The sequence below is a fragment of the Heterodontus francisci genome, chromosome 31, assembly GCF_036365525.1.
Source record: "Heterodontus francisci isolate sHetFra1 chromosome 31, sHetFra1.hap1, whole genome shotgun sequence".
In the NCBI taxonomy this organism is placed as follows: Eukaryota; Metazoa; Chordata; class Chondrichthyes; order Heterodontiformes; family Heterodontidae; genus Heterodontus; species Heterodontus francisci.
Window position 1 is genome coordinate 60,657,531 of NC_090401.1, and position 18,188 is coordinate 60,675,718.

The 18,188-nt window shown below is 42.9% G+C and overlaps 1 protein-coding gene across 5 annotated transcripts in view; it reads right to left on the bottom strand.

The window, feature by feature from the left end:
* Nucleotides 1-18,188, bottom strand: part of yrk (Yes-related kinase) — a 334,423-nt gene that overhangs the window by 156,501 nt on the left and 159,734 nt on the right. For all 5 annotated transcript variants that reach the window (XM_068011741.1, XM_068011737.1, XM_068011738.1 and 2 more), the window contains one exon: nt 14,672-14,730. The gene's annotated coding sequence lies outside the window, so the exon portion shown is untranslated. The remainder of the gene's footprint in view (nt 1-14,671; nt 14,731-18,188) is intronic.

Genomic DNA, 18,188 nt, shown 5'->3' on the forward strand with positions numbered 1-18,188 from the left:
GTAGAGATGTGAAGGAAACCTAAAGCAATCATTAACATACTTTGAAAAATGTGCCTAAGCTCCACCATGTTGGTTGTTGAGGTAAATTAATGGTTCAGATGCCACAGTGCACATTTTTCTTAGTTTTCACTTAAGGTTGAGACCTTGTTCTCCCCAGTCAGGTCACTGCCACATATCGGATTGCAAATTGACTAAAAAACTTCACAATACTGTTCACCAAGGAGTAATATTACTTGAAAGGCCAACATCACAGTGAGTAATATGTCTAAAACTCTAGGCAAGGGGATATGTAAAACATGAGCATTTTGTACATATAAAGCTAGAAACAAGGCCAAATGCATTAAGCAATCATTGGAGTGCATTAAATGCATAGCAATTTCTAAACATCTAAATACTGTGAAGCAAGCCAATTATCAATCAAACAAAGAATAGATGTAATCAATTCTGTACAAAGGTCACCAAATATTTAACAGTTTATGAAGTGAGATGATCTGACACTCATCTACTGAATAAAATCAGTTGATTTTACTCTCACTCAGCCAAGAGCACATGAACAACAGGAAAGCCAACCTTTTACCAATCAGGTGCCAAGTCTGAATCAGAAATGCCACAATAGTTAATGAAAAAATAACTGGCTCTCAGCTGTTTCTTGTTATCGGAACATAGTAATGGGAGGAGGCCATTGCCCCTTCAGCCTGTTCCACCATTCGATGAGATTATGGCTGATCTGCCACCTAACTCCATATTCCCACCTTTACCCCACATCCTTTAATACCTTTAGTTAATAAAAATCTATCAATCTAACTGAAAATTAACAACCGATCTGGCATCAATTGGTGTTTGCAGTCGAGACTTCCAAAGGTCCACCACACTTTGTGCGGAAGTATTTCCTAATTTCACTCCTGAAAAGCCTGGCTCAAATTTTTAGACTATGCCCCTAGTCCTGGACTCCTCAATCAGCCAAAATTTTCTCTCTACCTATACTATCTGTAATACCTTCAAAACTTCAGTCAGATATAATTATATTTAAGGAGTCAATAGCATTACTGCAACATTCAAGTACCTACAGAGTGAGATTGAAGCTGCAACCTATTGCATCCTACTTGGTCTGTCAGCTCTGGTATATTGGCATACTGAACAATTTATCATAGAATCATAGAATGGCTACAGCACAGAAAGAGGCCATTCGTGCCGTCTCTCTGAGAGCAACTTAGCTAGTCCCACTCCCTGCCTTTTCCCGTAGCCCTGCAAATTTTTTCTCTTCAGATAATTATAGGAAGGAGACTATTCTGCTCTGTGCTGGCTCTCTGAGTTAGTCCCATTCGCCATGCTTCTTTTAGTATTTCCTTTGACAAATACTTATTCCATTCTCTTTTAAAAACTATTATGGAATTTGCCTCTGCCCCTGTTTCTGGAATGGTCCTATGTCCTAGCAACCTTCTATGTAAAAATCCTCTCCTAACTTCCTGTTCACATAGAGATTATCCTGATTCCTTCTTAAGTAAAAGATTGATCCACTGAAAAAATCCTCACCAATTTATAATGTGCAATATTGAACATGAGAATCTTCTTTATGTTTTCGTGGATAAATGAACTCCGATACGTGCCATACCAGAGCAAGACAGACCGAGCTTCAATCCCACTCTGTAGCTGCTTGTGAGTTACCATGGTGATGAGATCTGCCGCCACCTGATAAATTTGTCGTTACTCACTCCCATCCGAACCAGAACTCCCCCCTTCCCTATTTGTCATATGAAAATGGTGACAGGCACGTGGGGCCCAGTTTCTTGGTGGACTGTTCTTCTTTCCACTTGTGGGATTGCTGCTTCCTGAGGCTGCCATGGGGAAGGTGGTGATAAGCCCTGGAAAGCAGTGGTAATAGGGAATGGCCTCCTCGCTCTCCATTCCATCCCCAACATTTACCTGTTGAAGGACCCAGTCTCGGTTGAGGTTCTGCGGCGAAAGCGGGAACAGGCTACTGAGTTGGATGATCAGCCATGATCATAATGAATGGCAGAGCATGCTCGAAGGGCCGAATGGCCTACTCCTGCTCCTATTTTCTATGTTTCTATGTTCTCAGTGGGATATCTTCTGTCATCCTTTGGCTGCTTCTGCCCTTGTAAACTCCCCTTCTGATGCTGCAACAGCATCTTGGCTACAGCATCGACAGGACTCTTGAGCTTTGCAGTGACAGCGGGAACCTTGACATCAGGAATCCCTTACAGAGTCTGTGATACATTAGCAATAAGTACCAACCAGGAACAAGCACTGAAGACTCAGGCAGATACAGAGGGATGAAAGTCTGACCCTGATGGGCTTCCACACAGAAGTGGAGAGGCCATCCCCCCACATCTTTCAGCAGTTAGGATAACGGAACCCCGGAAGTGTGTTAATGTTTCATGGGGGACCCCTTACAGAAAATCTGAAACCATTGTTATAATCCATTGCTCTTAATACGATAATCAGAATCAGAATCAAACCATCACTCTTTGAAGTACAGTTACCTGGAATTCTGTGGCAGGTGGATGACATCTATGGACAGCATTTATTGGAAGCCATTCAGTTCCACCTAGTCTGGGTAGTTGGATAGGAGTAGTGCTTTAATAAAGCTAGCTGGAAAAGTAAGCTGTGAGTAGGACACAAAGAGGCTACAAAGGGATATAGTCTGGTTCAGTGATTGGGCAAGAAGGATTATAATGTGAGGAAATATGAAATTATCCACTTTGGTACAAAGTGAATGCAGAGAAAACCACAATCAAGGAGATCGACTAAGCCAATCAGTATTAGCTCCTCATTTATTAGAAGACTGCTTTTAAAATGAAATGGTCTGTTTATTTAAATATCCTACATGTTGCTTTTCCCCAATGAAAGTGCAAAGTTATATATTTAATTCTTCCAGTATTAAAGATATTGGTTAGATATTTATCTTGTAGGCATTTAATGTGGGTTTTTGTTTCATGCAATTCAAATGAGCAACTCTGATTGCCTGTGCTGAGTACCTTGTGAAATTAGACAAGTCACAAATGAGGCTTCCGTTACAATTGCACAACAAGGCTCAGTGTGATAAAGAAATCGAACACTTTTAATTAACACACTACATCAGTGAGACATAAAGAGAGCTGCAGGCAAAAAGGTCGACAATCTAATGGCTCTACATTTGAATTGAAAATGCCTTGCATTCCATTCTGCCTGAATGCAGTCTTTGATTTCCAAAAAAACACTTGAATTTCTATAGCACCTTTCATGACCTCAGAACATCCCAAAGCACTTTACAGGCATAAAGCATTTTTTAAAGTGTAGTCACTGTTGAAATGTAGGAAACACAGCAGGCGATTTACACACAGCAAGATCCCACAAACAGCAATGTGATAATGATCAGATAATCTGTTTTTCTGATTTTGATTGAGGGATAAATATTGGCCAGGACACTGGGGAGAACTCCCCTGCTCTTTGAAATAGTGCCATAGAATCTTTTACATCCACCTGAGAGAGCAGACTGAGCCTCGTACAAAGAGCGTTCCAATGCAAAAGTAACCATATATCTCTAAATTAGTCCCAAGTTACGCTGTGCAGCAAAAATGCCAGGATCCTGAGGACCAGCAGTGTATGCAGCTTTGATGGCAAAATTCTTCAGAACTACTGGGATCTGTAATTTTCTGGTTTCAGTACAGCAGGACTGACATAATTTCACCCAAATTTGTAAAGGTATTAATAGCATGAAGCTGAATTAAAATACATCAATGCTGGAAGTTTTCCCCCAATTTGTTTTCCCTGTTCAATTTTCCCGGATATGATTTAATTGTTTTTTTCTGGCATCTCATATTTAGTTGATTGCTCAGTAGGGAAATTAAAAAGTGTGGACAGCACAAAACCACAAACAACAATGTTGAAATTACACACTGGAAAAATAATCTCCAGAAAACAGCCATAAATGTGAACAAACATAATATCGAAAGGCGCACTGTCATCATATTTAGAGGTTTTCAGATTGAATGGTTAGTAAGTTCTTGTTTCGAGACTAGAGAAGTCAACTTGGTCTGGGGTATGTCTTTCTTGCATAGATAACAGTTCTGTCTTTAATGTTGAAGAGAAACATGTTTTGTATTTGTTCATGGGACGTGGACGTTACTGGCAAAGACAGCCTTTATTATCAATCCCCAATTGCTCTTGAGAAGGTGGTGGTGAGCTGCCTTCTTGAACCACTGCAGTCTGTGTGCTGTAGGTACACCCACAGTACTATCAGGGAGGGAGTTCCAGATTTTGACCCAGTGACAATGAAGGAATGGTGATATAGTTCCAAGTCAGGATGGTGTGTGTGACTTGGCAGAACTTGCAGGTGGTGGTGTTCCCAAGTGCCTGTGGCCCTTGTTCTTCTAGGTGGTAGAGATCGTGGGTTTGGAAGGTGCTATTGAAGAAGCCTTAGTGAGTTGCTGCAGTAAATCTTGTAGATGGTACACACTGCTGCCACTTTACATCCGGCCGAAGACACCAAGTCCAGAGGAGAGATTAGGAGAGGTTACTAAAAGCACAGTCAAAAGTGGTGTGTTTTGAGGAGACTCTTAAAGGAAAAGGAGGTAGAGAGCCAGAGATGTGTAGGGAGGAAATTCCAGAGCATGGGGCCGAGATTTTTAAAATTAATTGAACAGACAACCAAGGATTCTATCAAAGGACAGCACCTTGGATCATGCAGAATTCCCTCAGTACAGAGTGCAAGGCTATATTATCCAGTCAGGTACTGGTTTGGTGTTTGAACCCACAATCGTTGATGCAGAGGCAAGAGCGCTACTCTGAAACATTTCAATTTTGTAAACTAAAAAGATCGACCCAGCTGCTTGAAACAGGTGAGGTATAAAACAGGAAACATATAAAATTCTGAGAGAGCTTGACAGGATAGATGCAGAGAGGCTGTTTCCTGGTTGGAGAGACTACAACTGCAAGTCACAGTCTCAGGATGAGGGGTCGGTCATTTAGGATTGAGATGAGAAAACATTTCTTCACTCAGATAGTTGTGAATCTTTGGGATCTTCTACGCCAGAGAGCAGTGGATGCTCAGTCATTGAATATATTCAAGACTGAGATTTATAATTTTGTTGTACTCTAAGGGAATCAAGGGTATGTGGATAGGTCAGGAAAGTGGATGGCACAGCAGACTCGAGAGGCTTTATGGGCTACTCCTGCTCCTATTTCTTATGTTCTTATATAAAAGCAAAATACTGCGGATGCTGGAAATCTGAAATAAAAACAAGAAATGCTGGAAATACTCAGCAGGTCTGGCAGCATCTGTGGAAAGAGAAGCAGAGTTAACGTTTCGGGTCAGTGACCCTTCATCGGAACAAGGGTCACTGACCCGAAACGCTAACTCTGCTTCTCTTTCCACAGATGCTGCCAGACCTGCTGAGTGGTTCCAGCATTTCTTGTTCTTACGTTCTTATATTTTTTTAAATCCATTCAAGGTACATTTTCTTGTTAAGAAGTTATATTTAAGTGCAGGACACTTTTAAAATACTGTCAGCTTTATCAATCAATTTCCTAGTCCAGTTGGTGCTGTCTTTCTTCTTGGTCTGATGTGACAGGAAGTCTATTATGTGTATCGCTGTATATTGTATTGTGTGGGAGGCAGGGTATGGCTAAGTGGCATAGTGAGAGTAGACTGTATTAGTTTTTTAATTCTTTCATGGGATGTGGGTGTCACTGGCTAGGTCAGCATTTGTTGCCCATCCCTAATTGCCCTTGAGAAGGTTCTGCTGGGCTGTCTTCTTGAACCGCTGAAGTCCATGCAGTGGTTTGGTACAACTGAGTGGCTTGCTAGGCCATTTCAGAGGGTGGTTAAAAGTCAACCACATGGGTCTGGAGTCACACGTAGGCCAGACCATGTAAGGACGGCAGATTTCCTTCCCAAAAGGACGTTAGTGACCCAGATGGGTTTTTAATGACAATCAATAATAGCTTCATGACACCATTACTGAGAATAGCCTTCAATTCCAGATATTTTTATTCATCAATTTATTAAATTTAAATTCCACCAGCTGCCATGTGAACCTGTATCCCCAGGATCGCTAGATTACTAGTCTAGTGACATTACCACAACACCACCACTACCTCCTCACCCATAGTGCCCCACATAAGTGACACTTCATCAAATATCTAGCACCCTGATCCTGAAGCACACAATACTACTGCATAAATATGTACAACCATCCTTCTGAATCAGACTGATGGTAATCAGTGCGTGCTCGGAAAAATATGTAAGCAAAATGCCCCAACATCTAAATTAATGTGATGTTCTGTAATGATGATTTGAAATATTCCACATGAAGCCTGATATCATAGGATCGCTGAGCTCAGAAATTACTGCAATCTCCATGTTTCTAGTGGGCAAGCAGAGAACAGTCACATCTATCGTTGGGTGTGATTTATTTGCCCTTATTTTATGTATTGGAATGTTAGGACATTTAAAATGTGGATAAAAATGAATACTTCCAGTGGAAAGGCAAAACAAGGCAGGAAGAAAAAGTCAGAAAGACAGAAATATTTTTGGGGCCATTCCCATCCCAATGCCAAGTACTGAGATGTTGATGATAAAGGTTGCAGCCACATGGAAAGTGGTAACTCCTTTACATGTATACAATGCTACACATACACAGACATTCAGATACTGTGTGAAATGATGGAACATCAATATTGAATTGTAATGGGGAAAATATATAAAAACTACAGCAGTAATCCTGTCATTGCAAGATGCAAGCTGAATGTTGAAAGAATTTGAAGGACTGGTATTCCTTGTGCCCAGGAACTGGGGTAGAGGAGTGGATGGAACCTTGCTTGTCTCTGCAAAAAGCTCAGGTATGTCTGCACCATTCTAATGATGCTGAAGTTGGTATCTCAACCTCCTGCCTATTTTTACCAGAATCTGAACTTGCAGGGTTCCGAAATGCTGTGGCACCCAGAATCAGCAACATTGTGGCCTGTCCTCCAAGACCACACTGACCAAAACATTATCACGGGTCCAAGGGACAGGCTGAAGATTTTTGGGCAGGCGGCAATTGAATTTCCTTTTGCCCATTCCTCTCCAGCAGCAGCCAACTAGTCCCAATCACCAAGACCAAAAAGGCCTCCTGATCTTACGACCAATGGTAGGGACTGGACCTGGACAGGCTTATCCTGAGCCATTGACAGGAAATCCAGTTGCTCCCAGTTTGGGTGCAGTGCTCCTGTTTAGCACTCTGGCAGTATGGATCCAGTACAATCAGCCTGTGAATCTCAATCCATTACTACAATAGTCCTTCCAATAACAGAATAACTTGTTCTTTACTGTCGACACTAATCAGCAGATGGTGTGTAATATTTCCAGTAACCATGAAAGAGAGAACTTAAAGCATATGCATTTATAGCATTGTTATCAACCTACATTCACACAATGGGACGTGTGTTCTCTGTGGTAAATGAAAGACGCTGCAGTCAGTTCTTCCGGCCAGAAAGTGAAGAGCCCCAGCCTTTTGCATTGTGACACCCGACTTTTGGGAACTGAAAGAAACCTCACAGTGACCCTATTATAATAACATTGTGGAGTGACTAATTTTCTTATTTTAATGATTGATACTTTTGACAAGCCTGTTCAATCACAAAGAGGCTCAACTGCTACATGGTAAGATTTAGGAGAATTTGACAAACGCGTATAAAAATAGTTTAAAATGTAGTGAACAAAAATTTTCTGGATGGGTTTTAAAATTGGTGACAGATTCTAGAAATGAACTGTTAAATGAATGCACAAATTGTATCAGAGGCATTTCACAAATGGTGGGATTTTCTGATTTGCATCAGGAAATTTCTCAACGAGGTAATATTTGAAGATTTTTAAGTTTAGACCTTTTCCCAACTTTCTTTACTCCTGACCTACGATGCTAATTCTTGCTGGGGTGCATTTCCACAACTGCTATTGGGCCTCTGACAGCTTGCTCATTCTTTGTATATGGCCCAATATATGTGCAACAGCAGCTTACTGAATCATGGAGGGTAGGGCAAACAAGTTCAGGACTGTTGTTACACCATGTTCACACATGCATTTTCCAGGAGAAGTCTCTGGCCAGTGATCAGAATCAGGAAACTTAACTCAGGGGCTTTGATGCAAGTTCCACAAATGCTGCAATGGCTGAGAGTAAATAAAGCAAATAAATCACATCTAAAATAATATCCAGTCAGCAAAGAAATCAAGGTATTTAATTTTGTGTGGGGTGGGCTAAAATGTGCTTGGCAGAAATGATAATTTACTGTGGCCAGTACTGTGGTACTGTGGAGTACACATCTCAGCTGCAAAGCTGCAAGGAGGTTTCACAACTCGTGCTTCTGAGAATTGCCAGATTTGGCATTCCGATAGCATACTGACTTCACCACATTCCTGCCCATGATAGCTTGGGTTCAGTGGCAATGCTGTAAAACAAACTAGGTGCTACCTCTGAAGTAAACCAAAAGAAGTGGTATCCACTGGCCCCCTCAGGAGGGAGCTCTGCTACGTTAATAGCAAAGGGATTCATGATAGAAGCAGCTGTATGGTTTGGTTACTGGTGGGTTCACTGTGCTGTGCATGTGCTCCCCAGTCATTTGCCAAAATGTGGGGGCCAGAAACAGTCACAAATTGCAACATTAGCACAATTGCAAATATGCAAATCTTTCAAATGTAGTAAATGCACCCACATTATAAAGGGGGTCATTTCCCCGGGTCTTTGGATACAATTGCAGAATAACCTTCCTGAAGAGTTTCTAGGTGTAAATGCATGTCTCTTGGAGATAATAAAATATTACCTCAGAGGAGCAGGAATCCGAAGTATTACTCCACTACCCCTTTTCACTGTTAACTTCCTAAACTATCCACATAATCCTCTTCTATTTATATTACAGCTTTCATCTTATTTCACTTTGAAACTGGCTTCATAACTGCAGCAAACAGGTATTGCAGGTCATCATGGTGTATCTTTACATGCAGACATCTTACTAATTGAATAAGACTATCATTCCTCTGAATCCAGGTTTCCTAATCCTACCGAAAGCCATTCCCTGTGAATCTGAAAGCCAATGGGCTCGATTTTGTTGATGTCCCGACGTGGGATCCGTGGTGGGGAGGTGGGCGGGGGCCAGAAGATTGTACGACACGATGGGCCAAAGGGCCTGTTTCTGTGCTATATCACTCTCTAACTCTACTGGCAGCGGCCCGACACTGGGAGTGCCAGGCCTGATCTTCCCAACGGTGGCAAGGTTCCGTGACAGCCTTCCCCACCGCCGCTAGGCGACAGGACCCAACTTTGAATATATAAATTAAGAAAATGAATACTTTTAAATAAAATTGTCAACGATCTTACCTGCTGCCCGCGATCTTCCGAGTGGCGGGCGGCACTCACGTGCCTTCACTTTCCCGTCCAGGGAAAGCTGGCCCCACCAAAGTGGGGAAGGGGTGTACTCAGGATTTTCAGTGTGTGGGGGGGTGGGGGGGGTCGTGGTTACAGAGTCAAATGTGCATTAATAGTGTTGGGGAGGTGGCAAAGGGGTATTTTCCACACTTTGAACAGTGTGCGGGGGAAAGGTTAGTCTTGCCTGTAAGTCTTTTGTGGGGAGTAAGAGGGCAACTATTATATGTAAGTATTATTGGGGGGAGGGGGGGATGGGGCCATACTTTTTATTGCGATGTACTGGGGGGGGTACGATTTTAAATATTTAAATTCAGTGGCAGGTCTGGCTGCCCTTTAAAAATGGCACCAGCGCCTGTGCACAGGCAACTGGCGCCGTTGCTGGTGCTGCAGAGTCCGCGCCCACAACGTGATTGGGGGTTGGGGGGAACCCAACTGGCGTATTATCTTGAGCCGCTGCGTGGTAGATTGTGGTGGCCTGGAGGCACACGGCCCGCATGTGCGGGCTGCCATTTTTTCACCTGCTGACGATCCTGGCATTGGGAGAATAAAATTCAGCCCAATGAAAGCTTGAATCTACACTGAGTTTGAATGGCATGAATGCTTACACAGTCCATATGGGTAATTATGTTAGCACCTGTCACTGAGCAGTGAAAACCATATCTCCAGTATCGAGTGATCTAATAAAATTCATCAATTTTAAAATGATTTGCATTATAAGTGCTATGTCCTGATTTTGACTGAAATGATTCCTGTGCTGATCCCAAATTACAAAAAAAAATACTTTTGGAAACTGTAATAGTTGTCCTACATTTCAAATCCACTGTGGCCCTAAAGAAGACTGTCAATTGACTTTCTAGCATTTTTAAGATAACAGTCCATTAATGGATTTTAATGATTTCAATCCTATTCCACATCATCTCGCCTCAAGTACTTCACTGCCATTTTCAAAATCTAATTTAAAGCAATACTGTCATTTCAAAGTCATTTAATCCTGGTCAATAGCCTTACTAATTGTCCTGTTAACCTCTGATGAAGTAATGGGTAACCTTCAAAGAGGCATCAAATAGTGGATTAGTACACCACACTAAGGTAACACAAAGCATCAAATTCCAAAATATTTTTTCCACACCTCTTATGAAGATATTCATTCATGTTAATTTTTAATTCCATGATGGCAGCTTCCAGTAACTCACCAAATTTTCCAATTTTAATTTTTGAGTGTAGACAGTGAGTGCTGACAGACTATTTGCCACGAGGAGCATTTGGAACAGCACATCCAATGCTTTCTCAACCCAACATCCGTGCAGAAACACTAATCAACAGCTATCATTGGAATTAAGAGTGGGACCTCCTCAGCCATCTCTAGTCCAAGACTGGAGAGAGCAACCCCAACTGCCGGGCAAGCAGTTACCAGACCCTTTTATTAGGATGCAGGGTCCCAACTCGAACTCTTCGTAATATACTCCATGAAAAGGTAAATCGGGAGAGATGCATAATGATTGATTCATTCAATGTTGCCCATTTTACACTATTGTCCATAGTTAAATTTACACCCTCCCCACCTACCTCACCCTTCCCCACCCCCCCAGCAAGAATCCAAAATATTTTAAGCCTGGACAGTTCCTGCATGTGGGCAAACTTGAAGTTAAAGTCTAGCATCAGATCTACAGATCAGTTCATTTAGAAGTCGAATTCAATCCAGTTTGCCATCACAGCCATGAAAATGGAGATCCTCAAAAGACACTGCATGAAGGACAGTAGTTGACTATGAGACAACATACAAGTATGGGCTTGAGTCTTTGCTGAGTGAACAGTCAACACCAGAACTCCTTCTAAGCGACTTGGTAAGCAATAAAACTTACTGTAATGTGGAGTAATCCATTGCCCCATCCTGTTGCTCACAAATGAAAACACAACATGCACCATCAATGAAAGGTCACAGACCTGAAACAATGGGCTGGATTTTGTAGAGCCCTTGATGTTGGGATCCGTGGCGAGCCTCATCAGGGGTAATCTTCATGCTGCCCCACCCCCCCCCCCTGCCATGGATCTCGACACCGGCAGGACCCGGCCCGATATTGCTGGCGGCGGCGAGGCCTCGTGACGGCCCCCCACGCCGCGCAGCGACAGGACCGCCATCTAAATATTTAAATAAATTAACTCACTTGAATAAATGAGTCTCCCTTCGCCTCCTGAAGTGCCGCTGTAATCTTCACCCTGGCGGCCAGCACTGCCGCACCTTTGGATCCCTGTCTGGGAAACGAGGCGCAACACTGGTGGGAAGGGGGCAGGAGGTAGGTTTCTCAGTGTGGGGGTGGGGGGGAAAGGGGGAAATGGGGTCAAATTAACATCATGGGTGTAGGGAATGGTGGGAAGGGTTATTGTTTAACGTTTGTGCAGTTGTGGGGGGGGGGAAGGTCAGATGGTAAAGATAAGTGTTCTGGTGGGGGGGGAAGGGCAAATAATTAATTTAATTGTTGTGGGGAGTGGGGGGGTGGTGGGAGAGGGGCAAAAGAGATGTATTTATTTTATTTCATTTAACCTAACTTTAAATATTTAAATTTACCAGTACAGCTGACAGCCCTTTAACAATGGTGTCAGTACCTGCACACAGGCAACTAATGCCATTGCTGCGGATGGACAGCCCGTCCCCTCCACGTGATCAGGGTGAGGGGTGGGAGGTGGAGGTGGGGGTGGGGGTGGGGGTGGGGGTGGGGGTGGGGGTGGCCCGCCCTAGAGGCCTGCTTTAGGTTGGGAAAAAGAACCCGACCCAAATCCGACCGAACCACAGCGGGCGCGAGCCCGACCCAGCCCGTGACCCTCCGATTTTGCCCCGAGCCCGCCACTAGTCGGCCCGACCCGAACCCAACCCGGTCATCCCTTTACTTACGTTCAAGACATCAAACCTGCAAGAAGCTGCAGAGCATGCGCGAGACGTCACAGTGACGTCACTCACTCACTGCGCAGACTCAGTTTCATCCCGGACTTCCAGCTCAGGTAAGTTTTTTTTATTTTTAATACTTACCAACACAGCACATACCGTGTGTGTCCGACCCGACCCGACCCAACTCGATCTGGACTCGGCCCAACCCGACCCGAGCCCGACACACGTCGTCGGGTCCCATTGGGTTCGGGTCGGGTAGCAGGCCTCTAGCCCGCCCTGGCTATTTAAATGAGCTGCCACACTTGGAATCATCGGCAGCGGGCTTATAGAATCCAGCCCATTAGCTGTTTCTCGCTCCACATTGCTGCCAGACCTGCTTAGTATTTCCAGCACTTTCTGTTTTTATTTCTGATTTCCAGCATCCACAGTATTCTGCTTTTATTATTATGTTGCATCAAGTATTGGTTTAAACAGCAACCTAAACAAGGTAAGCAGTAAACCATGGATATATGAGTTTATATCCACACACCCTAGACTTTAAGCAAAGAATTCCAGCATCCCAAGCCTCTGAGTTTCCTCAGCAGATAAGTAGTAATTAACATCAGCCTTCAACATAGCTTGCAACATACAAGCTCACTTGCTGTTGTAGATGTCTGAATCCAATGTTATGTGCCAGCCTTCTACATCAGCCATGCTTTATTGAGATCCTTATGTAAGGGATTATAACAAAGAATGATGCTCGCTGTTAGGCTGAGTGTCTTCACAGGGTGCTCAGCAATATGTCCATATAGCCTGGAGCCGTGCTTTTCTTTAACCATTCTCCCACAACTTGGCTGCGGATCTCTGAGGACATATACCTGGGAGGTCTGAACTATAACAAAAACTTATTGGGTGAATACTTTAAATGTCATAAGTTTAACCCATATTATAACTTCGTCATATTTGAGGAGAGAGGAGAAAGATTACAGCAGCCTTTATCCCTGCTCCGTGGAGTCCCAAAGAAATGTGTCCAATCTGTAGCAAGCATCGACCAGAATCCTTGGTGTCAATATGAATCAATAATTGGGATGGGCACTATTGTATCTTCTGGTCAATAACTTCAAATTCCTTTCTTTGATGGAGATCTGCCTTCAGCACAATGAAAGCACCTGTGCAAAAGGCCACTTGCAATAAGCTTCTTCAGCTTTCTATGTGAGATCTCTGACCAAACTGTCCGGTGGATTTGTAGCAAAAATGGAAAATTGTTACAGAGAAGGAGGGTTCCTGGTTAAACGGCCATATGATTTAAACACCCTGTAGAGAGAGGCAATCTCACACAGCATCAATGGGCCGTCATTACCATATCCCATTGGTTAGCTTATTGTTTGAGACGGAGCAGAATAAAATAACCAGGAAAACTGAGCATAAAATGTCCACAAAAAGAAGTGCCAAAATTCATTCAAAAGAATGTCATCAGTGGCTCTTGAAATTGTTCTGGTTGTGTTTTGCATGTGTAATGTGCTCTCATGAGGAATGCATGGAACGGGTTATGGGTTTATATACGAATGCAGGAGATCGTAAGGCTCAGGAAAAACCACTTACTTTGCTTTTGCCAATTTTCTAAGACCTTAACTGGTTGCATCATTCAACCCTCATGAAGATGGAAGCTACCAAGTACATGACTAGCACCAGCTCCAAGATCTGTATAACAGTGTAGGGAGGCTCAATGGGGACAATTTTTTGACTTTAGTCAATAGTGTAAAATATGTGTAAATTGGCCATCCACTAAACACTTCTCCTGATCTTTGTCTCTGTTGAAGTCAAGTAGTGAGAGGGTATTTAGCAGGCAGCCAAGCTGATATTACATGATCATCCAAAGACAAAATGACCCAATGAATCCAAATTTCTTGAATAGGATATCACAGGGATGCCCATCGTCACTCCTCCGATTTGGTGTTTTCATCAACATGTTGGGTGCCATCCTAAGCAATGGTGTTCAATTATCTGTTCAAGGCAATTTAGAAACATTTGCTGCTTTTCTTTTCTCTGTCCCAGAATACGACACAAAATATTTCAATACTTTTGATGATATGCTTGACAGACTGGATGCCTCCTTTCATACTGTACCAGCAGAAAATCTATCTAGCCTTCGGCTGAAAGCATGCAGTCACCTTCACAGCTGGCTCATAAAAATGTAGACTTGTATAACCTTACAGAATGCTCATGTTCATTTGACAATGATAAATGGCTGAGTCTGAGTAACCGTAAGCAATCTAGTTGAATTAGCAAATGTGCTGAAGGCACAGATTGATTCCAGTAGTTCTTTGGGACAAAAAAAAACTACTTTGCTCATTATTCTGAATGCACAAAATAATTTTAATGCAATTTTTGATTTGACTTAACTTACCAAACGTAAACCAGCATTCAGATCATCTGTTCCAATGTTTTTTGATCAGGCATGGAAACCTACAGCAAAAACAAAATGAAGCAAAAACTTAAATATTTGCGGTTCTTACTTGGATTTACCAGATTAAATACACACCAAAGCTTGCAAATATTGGAGATATATATTTATATTGTCACACTTATAAAGGCATTTTAGAAAAGCAAGATACACTAGATCCCTGGGCTATATGGCCAACACATAGTGGGTTGGATTTTAAGGAGCTCTTGACGTTGGGATTTGTGGTGGTGGGGGTGCGGGGGGGGTTCCTGAAGATGGCCCTGGATGAGGCCCTCCACGGACCTCGATGCCGGCAGGACATGGGCCGATCCTCCCTGTGGCAGCAAGGCACCGTGCTGGCCTCCCCGCCGCTTGGTGATGGGACCTGAATTAACATATGCAAATGAATAAAATGAATAAATTAACATGAAATTACCTGGGATTTTATGGGCCCACTACGATCTCCAGAACAGCAGCCAGCACTCCTGTGCCTTCAGATCCCCGTCAGGGAAATGAGGCCCAACACTGGTGGAGAGGGGAGAGGAGATACGTTTATCAGTGCGGGGGGGAATCAGGGTCAAATTAACATAATGGGCGTAGTGGATGGTGGGAAGGATTGTAGTTTAATCTTTGTCCAGTTTATGAGTGGGGGGGGGGAAGGGGGTGGCGGGAAGGTCAGATGGTAAAGGTAAGTGTTATTTTCGGGGGGAGGGGCAAATAATTATTTTAATTATTATTGGGTTGGTAGAGGCGCAAAAGAAAAGTATTTATGCAATTTTATTGAATATTTCTTGAATATACCTTTTAAAAATGGTGTCAGCTCCTGCGCACAGGCAGCTGACACCATTGCCGGGGACGGACAGCCCGCCCCTTCCACGTGATCGTGGGTGGGGGGGGGGGGCTGCCCACCCCAGCTATTTAAATGAGCTGCTGCGCTTGAGATCGCGGCAGCTCTTTGGTGTGCGATGCGTGCAGGCCGGCCACCATTTTAAACGCTCACTGCAGCTTATAAAGTCCAGCGAATATATAGCATGCATTTCCTGTTCCTGCAATTGTTGCAATTACTTCCAGTACACCTATTGATACAAAACTGTGTATCCACTAATTCACCATAAACAATATCACAAGGAATCTAAACTATATACATGTCTTATCTAATAACTTCCTGGTGTTGCACTTTTTGGTCACATTTATGAATCAGCTTTTCCCAATACAAATTTGTACATCCACATTTCCCATTCAATTTTCCCACGTTAATGTCATGATGTAATTAGCGTCTCTGGCCACCAGGTAGCTCTTTGGATCAAGTTTCTAAATTTCTAAATGGGGAATGGGGAAATGGCAGAGGCATTGAACAAATATATTGTGTCTGTCTTCACAGTAGAAGACACAAGTTCAATACCAGAAACAGATTGTAACCTAAGGATAAAAAAAGTGAGGAAATTAAAGAAATTCATATCAGCCAAGGAAAAGTATTGAAGAAACTTGAGGGGCTAAAATCTGACAAATCTCCAGGACCTGATGGCCTACGTCTTCGGGCTCTAAAAGAGTTAGCTGCAGATACAGTGGATGGGCTAGCTATGATTTTCCAAAATTCCTTGGATTTGGGAACAGTCCCATCAGATTGGAAGTTGGCAAATGTTACACCACTTTTCAAGAAAGGAGAGAGAAAACAGTCTTAACAATGCACTTGGAAAAGCACAGTATGTTTGGAACAAGTCAACATGGTTTTACTAAGGGGAAATCCTGTTTGACAAATTTATTAGAGTTTTTTGAGGATGTAGTAGGGTAGATAAAGGGGGACCAGTAGATGTAGTATACCTGGATTTCTAAAAGGCATTCGATAAGGTGCCACACAAAAGGTTAATTGGCAAGATGAGGGCTCATGGAACAGAGGGTAATATATGAGCATGGATAGATGATTGGTTAAGAGACAAGAAGTAACGAGAGGGCATAAACGACACATTTTCAAGTTGGCAGGCAGTAAATAGTGGAGTGCCGCAAGGATCAGTGCTGGGGCCTCAGCTATTTACAATCTATATTAATGATTTAAATAAGGAGACAGAGAGTAATGTATCTAAGTTTGCTGATGATACAAAGATAGGTGGAAAGGTAAGCTGTGGGGAGAACACAGAGAGGCTGCAAAGAGTTATGGACAGGTTAAGTGAGTGGGCAACAAGATGACAGATGGAGTATAATGCAGGGAAGTGTGAAGTTATGCACTTTGGCCGTAAGAATAGAAAAGCAGAATAATTTTTAAAAGGTGTGAACTTTGTAAGTGTCGATGTTCGAAGAGATTTGGATGTATTTGTAGAAGGAATGCAGAAAGTACAACAAGCAATTAGGAAGGCAAATGGCATGTTGGCCTATATTACAAGGGGATTGGAGTACAGGAATAAGGAAGTATTGCTACAGTTGTACAGGGTTTTGGTGAGACCACATCTGGAGTACTGTGTTCAGTTTTGGTCTCCACATTTTAGAAAGGATATTCTTGCACTGGAGGCAGTGCAGCAAAGGTTCACTAGATTGTTCCCTGGGATGAGGGGTTGTCCTATGATAAGAGGCTAAATAAAATGGGTCTGTATCCTCTGGAGTTTCGAAGAATGAGAGGTGATCTCAATGAAACATATAAGATACTAAAGGGGCTGGATAGTGTAGACTATTTACGCTGGTCAGGGACTCTGAAACATGCGGGCACAGTCTCAGGATAAGGGGCCAGTCATTTAGGACTGAGATGAGGAGAAATTACTTCATTCAAAGATTTGTGAATGTTTGGAATTCTCTACCCCAGAGGGTTGTGGATGCTCCATAGTTGAATACATTTAAGGCTGAGTTAGACAGATTTTTGGTCTTTCAGGGAATCAAGGGAATATGGCAAGCGGGCGGGAAAGTGGAGTTGAATCCTAAGATCAGCCATGATTGTTTTGAATGGTGGAGCAGGCTCGATGGGACATATGGTCTACTGCTGCTCCTATTTCTTGTATTCTTGTGTTCTAAAACTCCTCCTCACCACTCTGCTGCTATTTTTCTCTTCACAGGTAATTTTCTCCATTATAAGCTGATTACAGGCACTTCACTAGTATAAATACACACACACACACACACAGATATTTAACAGTGCCTGTGAGTGTACAAACATGACACTTTGTTACAAATGCAAAACGATCTTAAAGTTTTCTTTTGGGTTGCAGCCTGAAACAGACAAAAACACTACAACCTGCAAGCAACTAAACTCTGAGCAGTCTTATGCTGTGCTTTCTTTCCAACCATTATTTGAGCTCCGGGTTTCGGAACTTGAGCGGCAGCTGGAGTCACTGTGGTGCATCTGCGAGGCAGAGAACTATGTGGATGGCACATTTAGGGGGGTGGTCACACCACAGGTTAAGAATGTGCAGGCAGAGAGGGAATGGGTGACCACCAGGCAGTCTAAGAGAACAAAGCAGGTAGTGCAGGAGTCCCCTGAGTCGCTCTTGCTTGCTAA